The sequence below is a fragment of the Balaenoptera acutorostrata genome, chromosome 11 (assembly GCF_949987535.1).
Source record: "Balaenoptera acutorostrata chromosome 11, mBalAcu1.1, whole genome shotgun sequence".
Lineage (NCBI taxonomy): Eukaryota > Metazoa > Chordata > Mammalia > Artiodactyla > Balaenopteridae > Balaenoptera > Balaenoptera acutorostrata.
The window spans coordinates 17,030,407-17,049,896 of NC_080074.1; the positions used below are offsets into that span (position 1 = coordinate 17,030,407).

General features: G+C 41.2%; 1 long non-coding RNA gene across 1 annotated transcript in view; it reads right to left on the minus strand.

The window, feature by feature from the left end:
- LOC103003139 (uncharacterized) overlaps window positions 1–19,490 on the minus strand; it is a 204,048-nt gene that overhangs the window by 14,973 nt on the left and 169,585 nt on the right. The window contains exon 4 of the long non-coding RNA XR_449624.2: window positions 4,008–4,055. This is a non-coding gene — a long non-coding RNA (uncharacterized LOC103003139). The remainder of the gene's footprint in view (window positions 1–4,007; window positions 4,056–19,490) is intronic.

The window sequence follows — 19,490 nt, forward strand, 5'->3', positions numbered from 1 at the left end:
AACAGAATTTGAAGAAATTATTTTGAAATGTTCAGTTTTCTAGAGATCAATATGAGGTTCATATAAGCTCCTGGACCGACCACTTTAAAGCACTCAGCTCTGACCCAGAGGAGAGGGCTGGGTGTCAGAAGCCTTGAGTTTGTGTCATGTTCCCCTACTTCCTAACTTTGGGACTTTAGGTAAGTTACTGTTACTTTCTAAGCCTTCAATTTCCTCAGCTGCAAAATGAAAACAAGACTCCTTCTCACTTCATGAATTCAATGAGGTACAATATCTAAAACCATGGTTCACGAGTTTTAGTCATCTGAGAGGCCTACTTTCTTCCTCTGTAAGTCTCTGCTTTCTTACTTGAGAAATGAAAATCGTATGCTCTCCCTGACTTTCTGTAGAGTAAACGAGATGAGGCATGTGGAAGTCTTTTGGAAACGGTAAAGCTTGGGGCCCTCCTGAGTACTTGGTCACCAGGATGACTCTTGGAGCGACCAATCCAAGGAGCCCCCCATACCCCGGATGAGGCAGGGGATGAGGAATGTTCTCAAGGATCAGTCTCACCAAGAAGCCAGATGCTCTGCTTCCTCCCAATTTAAGCTGCAAAGATTCTCTTTCTAAAGTGAAATCTTGAGGGCCATTGCCTTCCAGGCTGATTCAACTGCAGCTCAGGGGACTCAGCAAATGGCCCCCAAGGGCTCCCCTTCTCAGTCAGCTGAGGTTTGTTAATGGTGTTTTCTTTTCTGGGAATTTTTTTTTCTTTTCTAAAAGAAAAAAAGAAACACAACTTAAAAAAATTCAAGACAAAGTTTCCCCTCCTCTCAAGACTTCCTATCCATAACTGAAGCCATCTTCCTAAAATTAGCAAAGCATTCCTTTTGCCGCAAAACAACAGTACCGTTAAAAAAAAAAAAGGGCTATTTCCTTTCTGGCTGAGGATTTACGTACGAGAATCAGATGGGGAAAAGAGAGCTTCCATCCAGCTTCAGCAGTAGCTTCTGCGTTCGTCCAAACTCGGCCTGTTAATGGGATTATACTGCACTCATTCAGGCAAGGACAGCTCACAGGAGAAAACTTACAGCAGTTGAAACCAGATGCTTTAATTCAGTGACTCTCGAGCTTGAGCATCTGTCAAAATCTCCTGGAAGGCTTGTTAAAACACAGAGAGCTGGGTTCCAATCCCAGAGTTTCTGGTCAGTAGGTCTGAGGTGTTGCCTGCGAATTTTCATTTCTAACCTTTGCTGATGCAGCTGGTCCGGGGACCGTATGTGGAGACCACAGCTCTAAATCAACAGTCTTTGGTCCCCAATCATGTTTTGAGAGAAGAAGCCATCTTGGCCAGGATCGCTGTGACTGGTGGTTGACTTCCAGTGCCCCGGTCTTGGAGGGCCTAGCTGCACAAGTTGGGTGTTTGCAGGTGATTCTGGTGTGGCCTTTTCAGCCCACAAAGGGGATGCTTGTGTCATTTCTCTGGCTGTCACTGTTTCTATTATGCTCCAGGGAATGCTCTGATCTTTTCCTTCAAGAGGTTGTATGAGAATTGTAAGGGAAACAACACAATTTGGGGTATCAATCAGATGAACTTGGATGTGAAACCAGACTCCTTTGCTTACTAGTTATGTGATCTTGAGCGAGTGAAATAACTTTCCTGAGTCTGTTTACTTGTCATCAACTAGGAATAATAATAATACTCTATTGTAGTGGTTTACAAACCTGACTAACGTCCTTTTCCTCTCTCAAAGTTGTTTCCCCATGACAGTCCCCCTTCTTGGTAAATGACCTCTCTCCCAACTAGCTATCCAAAGACCCCTAGGAACAATTTTTGTCACCCCTCTCTTACTTCCTACGATCAAGCAATCACCAAGTCTTGTCCATCCTACTTCCAAAATGGACCTTGGTCCTAAATACTTCTCTCCATTTCCATCGCCCCTCCCAAGCCCACCGAGCCATCACTAACCCTCAACGCAACTACAAAAAAAAAATTAATGTTTGATGGATCTTAACAGTTTCTATTTCATGCAGAATAAAATATAAAATCCATAGCATGGGCTACACAGGGCCTACATAGTCTTCTGGCCCTGCCTATAATTCACTCACTATTCCTTTGCCTCTCTGAACTGCACCAAGAGGAGCTGTGGGGATCCTTAAATATGCCAAGTATTTTCCTGCCTCAGGGCCTTCACACAGGCTGCTCACCCTGCCTTGCGTGCTCCCCCTCCCCCCACCCCCTTGTTTTTGCAGGCAATGCTCCTGTGTCAGGGTATTTCTCCAGGCATGCTCTTGATTCAGGGCACTTATACCTTTTGTTTCCCTGTATTTTTCTATCCCAGATCATTCAGTGGATCCCTCCCTCACTTTGTTTAGGCCTGCTCACATATTACTTTCTCAGTGAGGCCTTCCCTGACTATCCTATCTAAGAGATCACCCCCAATTCCATTGCTCTTAGCCCCCTGACCCTGCATAGTTTTTCATGGAGTCATTATCAGAAACTGACATATCATTTGCACGTTTGCTGATTGACTGTCTCTTAAATTAAAGGTAAGCTCCCTGAGAAAAGGGAACCTTCTGGCACTGTTTGTGGGAATATAAATTGATACAGCCACTATGGAGACCAGTATGGAGGTTCCTTAAAAAACTAAAAATAGAACTACCATACGACCCAGCAATCCCACTACTGGGCATATACCCTGAGAAAACCATAATTCGAAAAGAGTCATGTACCACAATGTTCATTGCAGCACTATTTACAATAACCAGGACATGGAAGCAACCTAAGCGTCCATTGACAGATGAATGGATAAAGATGTGGCACATATATGCAATGGAATATTACTCAGCCATAAAAAGAAACGAAATTGAGTTATTTGTACTGAGGTGGATGGACCTAGAGTCTGTCATACAGAGTGAAGTCAGAAAGAGAAAAACAAATACCGTATGCTAACACATATATATGGAATCTAAAAAAAAAATGGTTATGAAGAACCTAGGGGCAGGACAGGAATAAAGATGCAGATGTAGAGAATGGACTTGAGGACATGGGGAGGGGGAAGGGTAAGCTGGGACAAAGTGAGAGAGTGGCATGGACTTATATACACTACCAAATGTAAAACAGATAGCTAGTGGGAAGCAGCCGCATAGCACAGGGAGATCAGCTCGGTGCTTTGTGACCACCTAGAGGGGTGGGATAGGGAGGGTGGGAGGGAGACGCAAGACGGAGGAGATATGGGGATGTATGTATACATATAGCTGATTCACTTTGTTATAAAGCAGAAACTAACACACCACTTTAAAGCAATTATACTCCAATAAAGATGTTAAAAAAAAAAAAAAGGTAAGCTCCACGACAGTAGAGATTTTGTCTGCCTTGTTAATTGCTATATCCTCAGGAACTAAATAGCACCAGGCACATGGTTGACGCTCACCAATATTTGTTTAATCAATGATTGAATGGATGGATGGGTGCAGGCAGGTACATGACCATGATTGTTAGTGATATTGCTGGTAAAAGGCACATGGACAAGGTCCCTAACCTTGGAATGCTTTCTCAGGTGCCCACTTCCTAGAAGAGATGCTCTAAGCATCATTTGGACACTTGAGCATTATTCCAAAACCCTTATCTGGGCTCATTTTATCATGTGAGCTGTAAGGACTACTTCTGCTTGCACAGGACACGTGGTATGCTTATAGATCCCAGTACGCCTGGTTCCCAGTTGGCTTTTTGTGGGAGGAGGTAACTCCCTCAGGTAGCAGAGGAGTCTCTAGCCCCTTCTGCCTCTACCTGCCAATTTGAGGATGACTCCCGTGACAAAGAAGCAATCCAAAGAGGAAAGTGCTTCAATGTAAGATCAAAAGCTATTGATCTTCCTGTTGGAACAACAGCCCAGTTTCACGTCATAGACCCATGTCAGGATGTCTCCATTTCTGGGAAATCTGAGGTAACACTAAACAACCATGCCATGTACCTCAGGGCCTAGGCCCTGGCTGACCCCACCCAAAAGGTAGCCAGGACAGAGACTTACCAGAAGCCCAGGAATGAGGTTGGCCAATCAGACTCTCACTCTTGGGAACTAGAATTGGAAAACACAGAGAAAATTAGGTTGGAAATGGAGCTGAAGCCAATGCATCTATGAGGTAGACTAGGAAGCATGAGAACTAATAACCAAGCCACATCTAAGGGGCATCTGACATGAAGATTGAGAAAGAGGAGGCAGAGGGTAGAGAAGAGGAAGAGGTAGGTAGTTTGCAGTGAGTGAAGCGAGACACACAAAAGGAAGCAGAGATGGAGACTGTAGCTGAGTCACATCAGCTGATGAGCTCCAGGAGGAAGATCAAGAAACTTCTCCTACTAAGGTCCATCTCAAATGCTCTATTTATCAGGAGAGACATAATTCCCCAGATCTTGGCATGTTAACCGCACAAGGCTTGCTCTTCACTTACACCCGTCCACTGAGGGTCCAGGCTACTCTCCAGGGTGCTGTCCTTCACCTGACGTTGCAACGCTGCACAACCTGTCACCTGGGGAATGTGTCTTAGGGTGGGTGCCTAGAACCTGAGCCTGAGTTGTGGATTCTTGTGAAAGTGATTTATTGAGAGAGTTCTCTCTGGACAAGGGGAGTGAGGGAACAGGATAAGGCAGGGAAAGCAAATTAAACAAAGATATGGACTGTGGTGGAGACTAGCTTCCACCTGGTCCCATGAGGAGCTCGTGAGTATGAACTGGTCATTCACAGCTGCCTGTCCCTCAGGGAGGAGAGACTGTGTAATCCCTCCGGGATTTAGGGCAATTCTCTGGAGAGGAAGGGAGCTGTAACTCAGTGATCAACACTTACAGCACCAGTCTCGTAAGAGAGAATGGGGCAGGGTATCGACCACATTCACTCTAGCATGGGAAGAGCACGTGGAGAATCACACACTGCCCATGAATACTTCCACATGGATGTGGCACATTTCATTCCTCTCACATTTCATTGGCCAAAGCAAGTCACGTGGTCATTGTCTAAACTCAAGAGGTAGAAAAGTACAGAAGTACAATCTACACAGAGTTCCTGCAAGGAGAAGAGCCATAGATATTGATAACCAGCTTTAATCTCGACCACAAGAGCTATCCTGAATCCAACTCTGGTCTCTAATTCCAACCATACTGTGGTCCCTGCTTTTCTGGATTCCCACCTGATTTTCAATTCTCTTATCAATGCTCGCACCAAAACCCCATTACTTTAGTGCCTTGCAATTAGAGGAACTCAAAGAAAATATAGAATATTCATCTCTTGGAAGCTATCTAAAGATTCAATAACAAGATAAAATAAAGATAGTTCCATAAATCTAATATAATGCATACATTCAAAAAATCAAAATTTGAAGGAAATCTCTTGACATAGGGACATATTAAGTTAAAATATTAAAAGGATACAGGACTCAGTGTACATTCAGCTACACATGTCCACCTCATGTATATGAAAATAGATAAGACTAGAAGGAAATAATTGAAAACAAAATGGTTATTCCTTGGTGATAGATAAAAAGCCATTTTTGTATTATTTTAATATAATTTTGTCTCCTTATTGGTTACAATGGATTTGTTTACTTTTATTCTCAAAAAAAATTAATATAATAAGAATGTAAAAAGAAATGGTGAAGATGTAAGTTTCCTTCTTAGAACACTCGGCTAAATTTTTTAACTCAAGGAGAAATAGAAAAGCTTTGGCTTGTATTTCTCAGGGCAGGAAATAGTGGGGGGGTGAGACAGTCGATTCTGAGCTTAAGGTCTGAGTTGGTGGTTCTAAAATTTGGTTGTGACTTCTCCCCTTAGTTCAGTATTAAAATGGAATAGAGTAGGTCATTATCTTCTTTAGCAGAAGCCTGGAAATGCAGATAATGATGTAACTTCTGATGTTCCTCTTGCTTCTGGCCACCAGCCTCTTGAAGACAACTGAGATCCAAGCATCAGCCTTAGCTGATAAGGTAAACTCCACTGTTAGTTCATCTTTTGATGAACTAGGACCATCTGCAGGTCCCACCCCCCTTCTCTCTCCATTTCCCTCTTTCCTTTCTCCCTTTTATCCCTTCATCTCTTCCTGCATATTCCTTGCCTCCCTTTCTTTTCCTCCTCTTGGTGACTCCCTTTCATGAGCTAAGATCATCCTCCCAGGAATTCAGCCTCCCAATGCACAGGGAATGATACCAGCAGACTTGTTAAAGTATCCTCTTTTGTTTAATATTTTATTCCTTTATTCTCTTTTTCCAGAGAAGATTTTAGTCCTGGATACATGAAATACATCAGGGGGAGGTAAAAATCATTGTGTATCCAAATAACAATATATTTGCTGAATACATTTTCTTTGTCGATAGTTATACAATAAAGTAAGCTGTTTTAAATTTAGTTTCATTTACGATCACTGGATGGTTTACCATCATTCATTAAGAAATGAGAATGCATAAAATTAGTAGAAGTAAGAGCAAAAGGAAGGAAGGAAGGAAGGAAGGAAGGAAGGAAGGAAGGAAGGAAGGAAGGGGTTTGTAGTAAGGAAATAAAAGAGAATCAAGACTGACATTGAAGAAGTGTGTTATGAAAAGATCTTTCCGTTGCTATGAGTAGCTACAAATTTACCTCCAATTTTTTATTGGCCAAAAAAAGGGGGAAATAAAGACAATTACACATTTTACCAAGTATATAATATAAAAACTGACCAGTTTCTCAGCAGTAGAACAATTCTTAGCATTGAACCAGACAGGACCCCAACTCTGGATGTAATGAACGAGGTCATCCACAGCAGCCTGACAGGGGACGTGATGGAAAATGTCATAAGCCTGTGGCTTCTTCATTACAGGCTGATGCCAGCACAGCACAGCTCAGGCCCTCATGGGCTGTAGCCCACGTTACCAGCATCCTGCTGATCTGGTTTCATTTGTCACAGATTTCAGAAGTGGAAGAACAAGTAGTGTTTAAATAGATCTCCCAGGTGATTTACGTTGCCTTAAGGCCTGAATTATGTGTTTATTTTTTCATTCACTAAAACTTATTGGGCGCCAACCATACATGTGACATCGTGCTAAGTGCTGTAGCAACTGAATCACTTCTTGGTGATCAACAACATAGGGGTTAGTAGTAACGTCTCAGCGAAAGAGAGGAAGGTCATTTGAGGCATCCCTTCATGTATGCATCTAACCATCCCACCAATTGTTTATGCTTTCTGCAAATACTTACTGAAATCCTGCAATATGCCAGGTCCTGTGCTAAGAGCTAGGGTCAGAAAGATGAATAAGACAAGGTTCTTGCCTTCAAAGAGTCACTGCCTCCAAAAAAAAAAAAAAAGTCACTGCCTAGCGATGGAGAAAGGCCATGTCCAGCATGCTGCTGAATTGAAGCTATGTATCAAGTACTAGGGGTGCTCAGAGGAGAAAAATGGAGACATCAGCTATTTTTCCAGTAATTAATGCCCAGCGAAGGAACTTTTTTGGTAACTTTCATTAAGTAGTATGTGGATGGTGGTGAAAGAGAGATAAAGTGAACAAGAGTTTAGAAAGGAATGAGGACAGCTTAGAGTGCAGGGTTTAATGGCATGAGCCCTGGAGGTGGATGAACTTGGGCTTGAGGACACCTCTGCCATTCAGTAAATATGGATATGGGACCGGAAGATGATCTAGTGCTACCATATGGAGCCATGAGAGCCAAAGAGAGAATGCTTGTGTTTAACAGAGCACCCAGTTCAAAGTATCTGCTCAGTACCCTCTACCTGTGCTTGTATTACCATTTTCTCATATCTACTTTGCACAGGAATGTATTATTTAAACATCAAATAGGATTTGGATACTAGATGCTCGTGCAGCATCCATGAGGATAGAAATAGACTTGATCTTCGAAGGACCAGAATCTAGGTGATGAAAGATTGGTAAGGTGGGGATTGTGACCAGAGGGTCACCTGGCCTTTATGCATCTTGAGACTAACAGCACCAGCTATGGCAATGAGACTTAAATGCTAACTGTCCTCTGTCTAGACTGTTGGCAGCCTGTCTCGCTCAGAACAATGCTTTTTGTGCAGTGTGGGTGGTCTATAATCCTAAGACTTATTTTCAGCTGTACTCTCATCAATCTTCTTTGCTGGTTTGTATCTCAAAAATTGATCTCCTTGAGAAAAATGAGTCAGCTCAGCATAATTTTTTTTGGTAATCATTGACCCTGATAAGTTTTGAAGAATGTTATTCCTCTTTACCGAGCTTTCTGGATTGTTTGAGAAAATAGTCCATCTATGTATATGTAATAGTAATAATAAATACCATTATTACATAATAGTATTCATATTGTTAATTATATGAAGTATAATTAATATAATAATAAAACTGTATGATATATCATATATATATAGAAATAATATCTAACTTTTTGGGTACCTATTCTGTGCTGGGAAATATATTTATGTGCTTTGCATAAATTGTTCATTTAATTCTTGCAGTATCCTACGAGGGGGACTGAGGCCCAGGGATACTAAATCATTTGCTCAAGGTCACACAGTTGGTGAACTGTGGAGCTGGGATTAAATTTAGGCAATCTGGTTGAAGGCTCGCTCTTAATTTTTAGGTCTTCATGTACCTATGTCCTTTATATCTGTATCTATATCTATCTATATCTATCTATATATAATTAAATTAAGTGTTTGTGAAGCTTGGTATAGTGCCTGATACATGGAGGGAGCTAGCATCAGCAGTACTCTATATAGCTAGCTATGTCTATGATGGTGTTTATTCTCTAGCCATAGGTACCATAGCATGGTGGTTTAAGGAATGGACTTGGGAGCCAGAGCTACCTGAGTTCCAATGCCAGCTCTCCGGCTAATTATATATGTGTTCTTGGGTGAATTCCCTCAGTGCCCTCATCTTAAATTGCCTGTGTGGTTATTGCAATGATTAAGAAGGACAGTGTCCACACTCATGTAAGTGTGGGCCAGCATTACTGTCATAATCAGCGCTAATCCCAAAGTGTGGGAAGCAAGCTTCTAAAAGCAGGTCAAACAGATGCTCCTTCAGTGACCAGTGCAACTAGGGGGCAACTGGCTGGTTGTTTGATCTCGGGGTGGGGTGGGAGGGGATTTCACACATGCTCTGGCTCAAATTTGAAATAAAGGTGAATAAGTCATTTCAATCCCCTCGAACCCCACCACTCCATGGGAAAGAGATGTGTCAGGCCAGCCATGCAGGTCACTGGGTACAGATGCCCCCAGCCTTTGAAGACCTGAGCCAATGGAGGTTGAAAGGACGGGTGCCCCACTGGGCAGCAGTTCAGCTAAAAGTTCACGTTGCTGCACATTTGAGAACTTCCTGACCAGGCGCCCCGGTGTCAAAGGGATCTGAACCTCTCCTTGTCTCCAGCCCTGATATGGAATTGTGAGCAATTGCTTGCATGTACAAGACAGCACAAGGCATCAATGGGCTGATTATGTCAAGGCATCTGAAGACAAAGCAAAATGGAACTTCAAAAGACTTAGGAAGACCCAAATCCCCTAGCAAGTTCAGTTGTTGCTCAAATTCCCACACTGGGCTCACATTTTGGCTTTGAAATTGCAGCTCAGATGGCAAATAAAATTCTTTAATGTATTTAAACTTTTGAGGAAACTGTTTCATCCTCTAACTCTTCCTGAAAAAGGTATTTAACTTTCTCGTGGAGAAGGTCTCTCTTTTGAATGCCACTTCTACATTTACATTACAGCATTTAGTTGCTTTCATACGTACATGTGTGCATATTTATACACATATATTTTTCCCCTCTAAAATGGAAGGAAGGGGTAGGGGATTAGAAACCTTAATACATCTATTTTTTATTATATAGAGGATTGCATGTTTATTGGACTTTGAAAAGGAAATACTTTCTAGCTATTTAGCTTGGCAAGTCTAGAAAAAAGGGTGCACAGACTATTCTGAAAGGATTTTTTAAGGAAGGAAAGGATTTTGTGAAGTAGGTTCTAATAAAGGCACTAGGGAAATATAACTTGATCTAAAATATATTCTTAAACATATCCTCCCTGCCTGTTTATTCTTTTAAAAAATTTATAATGTATTTCATTTGTACACATAGAGATATGCAATTCACTGTTTGGGGGATGAGATCAAGAGGCTGTTCTGAAGTGAAACAGGTTTTTTAAAAAAACTTTTATTGTAAAATAAAACACAGATACAGAAACCCATACAAAACAAACATAGGGCTTAGTGAATTATAGGGCTAACACTCACTCAGATCAAGAAATAGAAATTTTCCAGATATTCCAGAAGCCCTTCACATGTGTCCCCTTCCTCTTTCCAAAAATAACCACTATCTTGACTTTTAGAGTAATCACTTCCCTATGTTTATGATTTTGTTACCCAAGTGTACATTCTTAGCACTATTGTTTATTCTCACTCACTCTCAAAAATTTAACAAGTTTTAACGTTTCTTTGAAACTGTTGGTTTTCCCTTCATCCCTTCCTTTTGTTTATAATTTATTTGTTAAAGATCCCTGGTGGTTAGACCTATGGAATTTCCCTCTTCTCTGGATTTTGCTGATTGTGTATTCATGGTCCCATCCAACATGTTTCTCTGTCCTCTGCATTATCTACAAATCAGAAGCTGGATTCAGAGACGGATAAAACTTGAACTCAGTCATTTTGGCAAGACCATAGGAAGTGGCATGTTATTTCTTTAGATAGCATATGTTTGGTTGTCTCTCTTTTTGTAATGTCAACAGCCATGGAGGCTCATGGCCTAGACCCATAAATTAATTGGAGATTGAAAAATGGTGACATTCTAATTCTACATCTCATTTTACTTTTTAGTTGGAATAATTTATAAAGAGATGCTTCTCTCATCTATTATTTGGTTACCCAGTTGCATAGTTTGTATATAAAAGGACAAACGCGTGATTCTTTCCTTTATTTACCTGTTTTAAAGATCATGAATTGGTTCTCTATGATCCTCTAAAAGTGACTGATTTGATTTAAAATATGTATATATATATATATATATATATATATATATATATATATATATATATATAAAATTATGAAATCATTAATTTAAATGCAATGTATTTAAATGGGTTTAAGTACATTGCATTTCTTATCTTTAAACTCAAGTTGTCCCATTTTTGGCCAGTGGAAATCTCCTAAGATTGGCAGCTGAGTCCTTTTGACATGACCCTATTAGTCTTTGACAGCATCCTTTCTATTTGGTGGGATAAGAGGGTCTAGGTTCATCTTGCATAGTTCCTACACCAAATTTCAATCAGCTATTTCTCTAAGAAACTATGGTTTCTTATGGTAGGAAATGATACTTGAAGATCACAATCTGGGCACTACAGATGCTTTCTGCAACTAGACAGTCACATTGCTAGACATTTTTGGTGAATGGAATTAGGAAATAAACATGTATTTAAATATAAAATATCTTATAAATTCATAATAGTGTTTCAAATTCAAATTCAGAGTTGCACGATTTTTACTTGATTCCTTCCATACCATGTATGCATGTCCTTTCTTCCATACCAAAAACCTTGGTTCTCAAGGACACAGTGAATGAGAGAATTAAAATATCCCATCATTATTCATTTGCTTTATCCCACAATATAAAATAACACACACAATACTCAAAATAACAATACTAATACTGCCACTACTAATTAACTAAAAATTGTTTTTAAAAAATTGGAGCTTCCCTTTTACTTAGGATTTAGAAAGCCACAAGAGAACATCAAAACCATATAACTTACGAAATCTTATTCTCTTTAGTCCATCAGAGATCTGAGGTCTCAACACAACAGAAAAAAAAAAAGAATTCCAAAGATTGACAAATCCCTCTGAGAAGATGTGGGACACACAACATGTTTTACCTTTGGCAGAATGTGGGAGGAAGAAGTGGTAGCCATAAAAGTGGGTAAGAACAACTAAAATTTTAACAACTTCTTACATATTAAGTGTGGGCTATTGTGACAGCGTAGGAGTCCCAGACACAAGGGAGCCCACACATACTCAACAGCTCTTTCCCACGGGCCTTCACTGAGTGCTTATGAAAAAGATCGAGGGCAGGAAAGGAGACCTGAGAGTGTTCTCCTCTACAGTGAGGGTAAACAGGCTTTGTCAAAGTTTGAAGGTAGAGCGGGACTTCTTGGAGTAGCCCATCCAACATTCTGAGCCCTCATTAGTGCCTGGTGGTGATTGGCTGCCACTGAGAGACAAACAGAAAGCTCTCCTGTGAGTCCTTCTCCCCTACTTCAAGGCAAAGGTTGCCTGCAACAGGAGAAGAGGTAGAAAACAAGCCCTCATTGGCTGTACTGAAATTAGGAAAACCTCTCTGCTGCTGGAGAAGGAGCAAGAAGCTCACTCTCATCCCAGACCCTCTGCCATCACAAGGCAGAGTTTGAATGCAACATGGCAGGGTGGGGGTGGATGTGCTGCAGGAATACTGAAAAAGTTTAAACTTAAAAAAAAAAGTTTTTAGGCCATTTACATTTAATGTAATTATAAAAATCATTGAATCTAAACTTACTATTTTAAATGTTATTCTATGTATTCTGCTATAAAATATGGCCCCAAATTCTGAAGGTAATAGAATTCTCTTTTCTTGTTGTTAGTTGTTTTTGCCTGGATGCCTAAGGGATTTCATTCTTTTTCTTTTAAATCTAGTAATATTTCTTGTTATTGCTCGGTCCGTGTTAATATTTGCAGGTACACAATATGCTCTTTCAATATGAAGTTTCAAATGTTTAATTTCAGAAAAGTTTCTTGAATTAGTTTTTAGAATTTGTTCTGTTCCCTTGTTTTAGTTTTCTTCTCAGGGGACTCTAATTACTTATATATTGGATCTTCTTTACTATCTTCAAAATTACATACATATATAAAATATATATATTATATATGTAATATATAATATATGTAATAATATATATAGATAAAAAGTATTCTCTTGAATGCTTTTCAGCTCATTTATTTTTGATTAAAAAAAATGTTTCTCCTTTCACCTCTATTTCTCTTAAAGCATCATTTGTTGTGTTTATTTGTTCTGTGCTCCTTATAGTTTAGACCTCATTTCTAAAATGATTTATTCTTTCATTTTAAATTATTTCTTCAGTTCGGTTTCTGAGTTTTTTTCTAGTTATGATTTATTTTGTTCTTTCATATCTCATATCACTTTCTTAATGTCTTTTAGTCATTTTGAAATAATAAATTGAAATTTTGATCAGTTTTATGGACATGTCTTTCTGGCATGGTTTCATTTTCCATAGGGATATTGCATATGTCTTTGTCTCCTTTTTCTTAACTTTTTATGGAACTTGACCTCCATAGTTTCCTACTGCTCTTTTTTTTTTTAAAACATCTTTATTGGAGTATAATTGCTTTACAGTGTTGTGTTAGTTTCGGCTTTATATCAAAGTGAATCAGTTATACATATGTTCCCATTCTACTGCTCATTTTTATGTGAAATTGGTTTCTGCTAATTTTTAGAAGAAGATGACTTTCTTCAGATAACATATTTAACTTCATAGAGCTCACTCTTCTGTGGTTTTTATGTAGTGTTAAAAACATAAAGGTTTTCTTCCTAAAATTTCCTGTTTTTTTTCCCTTTCTCCTCTACTTTTATCTGAACCTTCTCTTTCCTCATCCCTATTGTCTCTGACCTGCTAAATTTGATTCCACTCCTACCATTTTTTTTCTTAGTGTGGGGTCTTATTCTGAAAAGGAGAAAAGGCTGTCAGTTTCAAGATTTCATAGGGGCTAGACTGCCCCAGGATTTTCCATTCTTACTGTGACCTCAACCCTTTTCCAGTGAGCAAAATCCTACTGGAATCTCTGTTTTAGCTGCTGTTCTCAAATTACCTCTCTGTGCTTCTCGGTGAATACCTGTCGGCTATTTGGGGTTCTGCTCTCAGGTCCTTCAGTCATTCTCTTGCTTCCTTTGCTCTTCCAGCACAGATGTTGAGACAATGCAAATCTTATGGTTACTGGCATTTTTCCATCACCCACTATAGTTGCAGGTTTGAGGATACACTTTGTCACCCAGTTATGTTTGCAAATGCAGCCCATGGGTTTTGGTTCTTGTGTCTAGCTGCTTTGTGGAAATTTGAGATCTGAAAACTATACTTCCACTGCCACCACCTTTTTGTTAGAATTTCTTGCCTATTTATTCTTAAATAGCTGCTGAATAATTCCCTGAGAAACTTGTCTTTATTGAACATGTTTGATTGGATTACAAGGTCCTCTTTTTCCAACTAGTTCATGCTTCTGCGGGGATTCATTCATTCATTAAACTTTTCCGTGAGCATCTATCACTGTGCACTAGGCACTGGGGATGCAAAACTGAACATGACAAATTGAGATCTCAGTCTAGGGCTATAAAATAATGATCTGCTTGAAGGAAGGACCAAAGAAAGGAAGCCTTGGGTTATCACAGACCTATAGGGCTGGCTTTTCTGTGTAGTACAGAACAGGCTCTTACATTCTTCTTTTACTTATTTGTTTACCACCACCATTATCTTTACCATAATAATGTACATGTGCAGAGGAGTAATCAGCACAAAATGTGCTTTCATAGTCTTTCATTTGATCTCCACACTAGCCCTAGGACACAGTATTATTATAAGTGAGGAAAGAGAGGTTCAAAGAGAAGAACTGACTTCTCCAGGGCCATCCCTTTCAATAAGTGACAGAGCCAGGACATAAACTTTGGTGAGTCTGATTCCAAAGTTCTTCTTCTTTGCTCCATAGCCTGGTATCTCTGTTGTTTTTCAGGGTTAGTTTGGGGAGATATGCAGTAGGCCTCAGCTCACAAAAGCTTTTATGAAGTTCATGATGACAGACACTGGGGATTGGCTAATCTAACACCCATCTCTATCTCCTTCTCTCTTGTCTACCTCCACTACAGAGGTTGGAATAGGAAAACCTCACTTTCCCAGTCTCCCGTGCAGATAGAGGTGGCCCTATGACACCACAAGGTGTAAGTCTTTTCAGTGCTTCTGGGAAGTGTCTTGCTTTTCTGGACACATGTACATGTGGCTGGTTCTACTTCCTCACTCCTACCTCTTCAAGTGGATGTGGACTTGATGTCTGGTGTCAGGGCAGCCATCTTACAACCATGAGGAAAATAAAAGAATCATAGAGATACTGTCCCTGAACCAAGGTTGCTGTTTGAGAAAATATGAAACTAATGACAAAATACCCCTCTACGTGTTCAATCCACCATTGGTTAAGTATTTGGATATCAACAACCAGAAGTGTTCTTGATACACTTATCTTTGATATAAATAAGGACATCACAGACTTTTAAAATTTTCCTCATTCTAAGCAGTAGGAAGTAGTTAAAAGCATTATCTTAACTATAAAAAGTGATGCAGATACAACTGGGGCTAGAGTTCTACTTTTGATGGAGACACTTTTTTAAAGTCCTGCAATGTTTAACTTTATATTGAGCCTCGCTCAAGGCAGACTAGCGGCTACTGTATTCGAGGAGGCAACATGCATGCGGTTTCTGTTTACTAAAGCATTAGCAGAAACATATACTGAAATATATACCACCATATAATAGGTCCCAGATGTGTTATTATGTTTTTCTAAAGAGAAAAAAAAGATAGTTGGAGAATAAGTAACCAAAAAGCATTTTATGTCAATTTGATTGGGCTTGGTGGTAACTCAGCAGAGTGGAAACAAACCAAACCTGGAGTGAAAATGCACTGGGATTAAGATCTGGGTTACTCTGTTTAAATTCAACAATCGGTCACTGAGTCTTCCTGAGAGCCAGATTACCTGTGTTATCACCTCTCAAGAAATCTTATGGCTTTCTGGTTCATCTCAATTTTAATGACAATTAAAAGAAGGTTAATGGACTGAGGGGTCTCTGGCCACAGAGAAGCGAAACTGGGATTCAATTCTGGCCTATTTTCCTCTGAAGTCCACTGACTGCTGCTTTCAAATATTTCAAAAGCAATTATGCTGTCTGTAAACTGAAGGGGAAAAAAAGCATTATTTTTAAAAAGCAAAGACTCTTCTGTGGAAGGGAGAAAGCTTTTTCTGGATGGCTCCAGTAAGTGGACCAATGACATTTGGTAAATGGACATCACCAAAAGGCAGGTTTTGACTCTACCATCATCATCCAGAAAATCTCTATTTCCTGCCAGCTGTGCACTGGACAACATGGCAGGTGTGTCTCTAGATGATGTAAATAAAAATAAGATTCTTACCTATCCTGTAAGGAAACAAAACTCTCACGGGGGAACTAGAATACATATAGGTCAAGTGATTACACATCTATCTTTGTTTGGGGCCATGTTCTGAATGACTGAGGTTGCCAGGTAGTCCTTTTCTACATAATGGAGTGAGCAGAAGGAAAGGCAGTGTCCAGCCAGAGTGATCCCATTAACCATCCCTCAAACTCTGCCACAGTAGATGGTGTGGATTATGAGCCATAAGAACATGCCTGTGGGGCGGCCACAACAGGTGACCAGATAACCTCCAGGCCTGCTGCGGGCTTCCACATACCAGACAGAGGCAGATATATACGTGCTTTATTGCTTGGACAACTTTCTCTTTACAGAGATTCTTGCAGGACTCTTTGGATTTGGGATGTGAGTGTTACCCATCCTATGGACTTTGCTCCTGGGTCCTGTAAAAGGACGTGTTGAATAGGTAGCATAATAGATATTCCACGACTGCTCTGTATTTTAAGGCAAGAGAGTAGCTGCTGGCAGACTCTCCAGGTGTTGGACTGTGGTTAGTGCTTAAAATGTAATGCAAGTTGATACCCTCCCTGTACTCCACACCTGGAATAGCTAGATCCCACTAAGAAACCCCAGGAGCTAGAACGTTACTCCTTTACTCTCCATGAAATATTTAAAACACCCCATATAGCTCTCGGAAGGCTTGAAGAGCCTTGAAGAGGGAGTAGATGGAAGGAGGCTATAAATCACTTTCACCTGGATGGGCTTGGGCCCAAGACATCCTAAATTTTCAGCAACACCGGGATGGAGGAGACTAGAGGAAAATCCACCCCATAAATCCAGTGTGGAGTGGGGCTACTAACCCTACTACGAAAGGCCGACCTCTGGGGGATACTCAGGACTTGCGGATTACTACATAATGATCTCATCCAAGTTCTGGGGCTGTCATTGTGGATATCGCCCAACAGAAGGGTGAGGAAGTTGAAGTAAATCCCTGTTCTTTACTCAAGAGCCAGAGAGATGGGGTCTGAGACTCTCCACCTGAAATTATACTGAAAGACACTTACCAGAAGTGGGATCATCAAAGCAGAATCCAGCCCCCAGGGAAGGGGAGAGTAAGACAGCTGAGCAGAGCCCCTATGGAGGCCGCTGGGTAGCTGGAAACTAAGTAGCACAAAGGCTCAGTTTTAGTGAGGGTGTTTTTTTTAAATTATTGGAGTAAAATTGCTTTACAATGCTGTGTTAGTTTCTGCTGTACAATGAAGTGAATCAGCTATATGTATATCTATAAACCCTCCTTCTTGGACCTCCCTCTCACCCCCCATCCCTCCCATCTAGGTCGTCACAGAGCACCAAGCTGAGCTCCCTGTGCTATACAGCAGGTTTTGATAGAACAGAATCCTGTGGCCTGGGTCCACCTGGGGACCGGGACACACCCTGGAAACAACCAAGGTATTTCTGTAAGGTAAGTGACGAACATGCATGTGTAGCACCTCCCCGGTTACAGGCACTATAAATATATGTCTACCAAGTTGTTCTCCCTCTGTGTCCTAAGCAGTAATTCTGAGCTGCCGTGATTGGTGGGCCAGGCATTGCAACACCTGTGCATCTCTTCAGGTGGATAGTGATTGTCTATCCTCAGTGGAGGTCCTGGAAAATAGGGCAGACACACCACTGTTTCATCCTGTACTGAAGGTGTTAGAAAAATGTGAAGCCAGATATGGCCCGAGCCTGGTGAGATGGGGAATCAAACTCCTCATGAGGTTTTCTTGAGTTGGCTCTTGGCAGAAGCCTTGGACATCTGTGACAAGATGACAAGAACCTCGGCTCTTTCCAGGGCCCGGTTTTCTGAACGATTTTGCCATATTCCTGTGGATGGGCATGGGAAGGATCACGAACCATAGAGCCTGTGCCACTGCCCCGACCGACCCATGTCCTCCATAATGGCCTCCTCACTGGAATCTGGTCTGCAGACACTCTATAAAAAGCCTTTCTGCTGCATTTCTGGGCTGCAGGAACTACTCTACAGGCTTTATTTCCTACCAACTACTGGGAATTCATCTGTTCAGACTTGATTTATTTATTTTCCTAACTCATTGCCTCATAACCATGTCCTACCTCCCTCTTGGTCCTTTGGGTTGATCTTTCCCTTGGACCAGGGTCCTGGATGTGTGCTTCAGCCCTGCCTTATATGCTGCTCCTTGGCCAGTCTCACCGAAGCCCTGCAACCCACCCTGCCTGGGCCGGGGCTCAGGTCTCACCTGAGCAGGAGAATCCGATTAACGGCACAGCCCCTCCTGGGAGCAAGGCCACTTACGGAACCCAGAGCAAAGTGCTGCATAAGCATCACTTCATGTTATCCCACAGCAATACTATCAAATAAGCTGGGGTCCTTTTTTCTCATTTTCAGATGAGGAAAAAAGGCTAAAGTAACCTGCCCAAGGCTATGTGACTATGAAGTAGCACAGCCAGGATTCAAGTTCATATCTGTGTCAGAAGCTGGCAGGACCCACAGGTAAGGCTTTGGGAACCAGCTGCTCTAAAAGAAGACAATCTGCTTCCATCTCACAAAGACTGATGTTTTTCTTTCTGCTAATTATCGCAGCACGGAGATAAGAGAGAAGGATGGTCTCTCTCGCTTCTGGCTGTCAGAAAGTTTATAATAGATTTTGGGTATTTGTTCTCTATCCTCTGCTTCCTAGACCAAAGGAAATGAAAGGCTCTCCACTGGCTGGTATTTCGGGGTCCTAGACAATCCTTTTTGGCACAGGAACAAAGGTAGGCCAGAGTTGGAACAGAATGTCCTCAGCTCTCTCTCCTATTACACACACACACACACACACACACACACACACACACACACACCTCTTGACGTACTTGCTGATTACAGCTGCATGCGGGACATGAAAACTTGTCACCCGAGGAACATGGGAACATCCACTGGACTTCCTTCCTCCGCTGCACGTGTGAGCCTGCTTGCAGAGAGTGCGGGGAGGGGGAGGGAACAGCAGCCTTCCCCCTCTTTGCTGTCCACTCAGCCACAGGCTGGTCTCTGCAGAGGTGAACCAAGGAGCATTCTTACACCCGATGGCACTAACTTATGAGTTGACTTCCTGCTTCCTGGTGCCGTTGGCAACCAGCCCACAAGCCCTTCCTGTAACCTACAAACATCCCCATAAGATCCTGCAGGGAGATGAAGCAAACTGCTCCTAATGAAGCTCTGTGGTTCCCTTGGATCCTCGCAGTCATTTCTGAAAATTCTGGGGCAGCCCCAAAGTAGAAGCAGTCCTAACCGTGAACACAGCTTAGGCCTGCAGCACATGTCTTATGGCC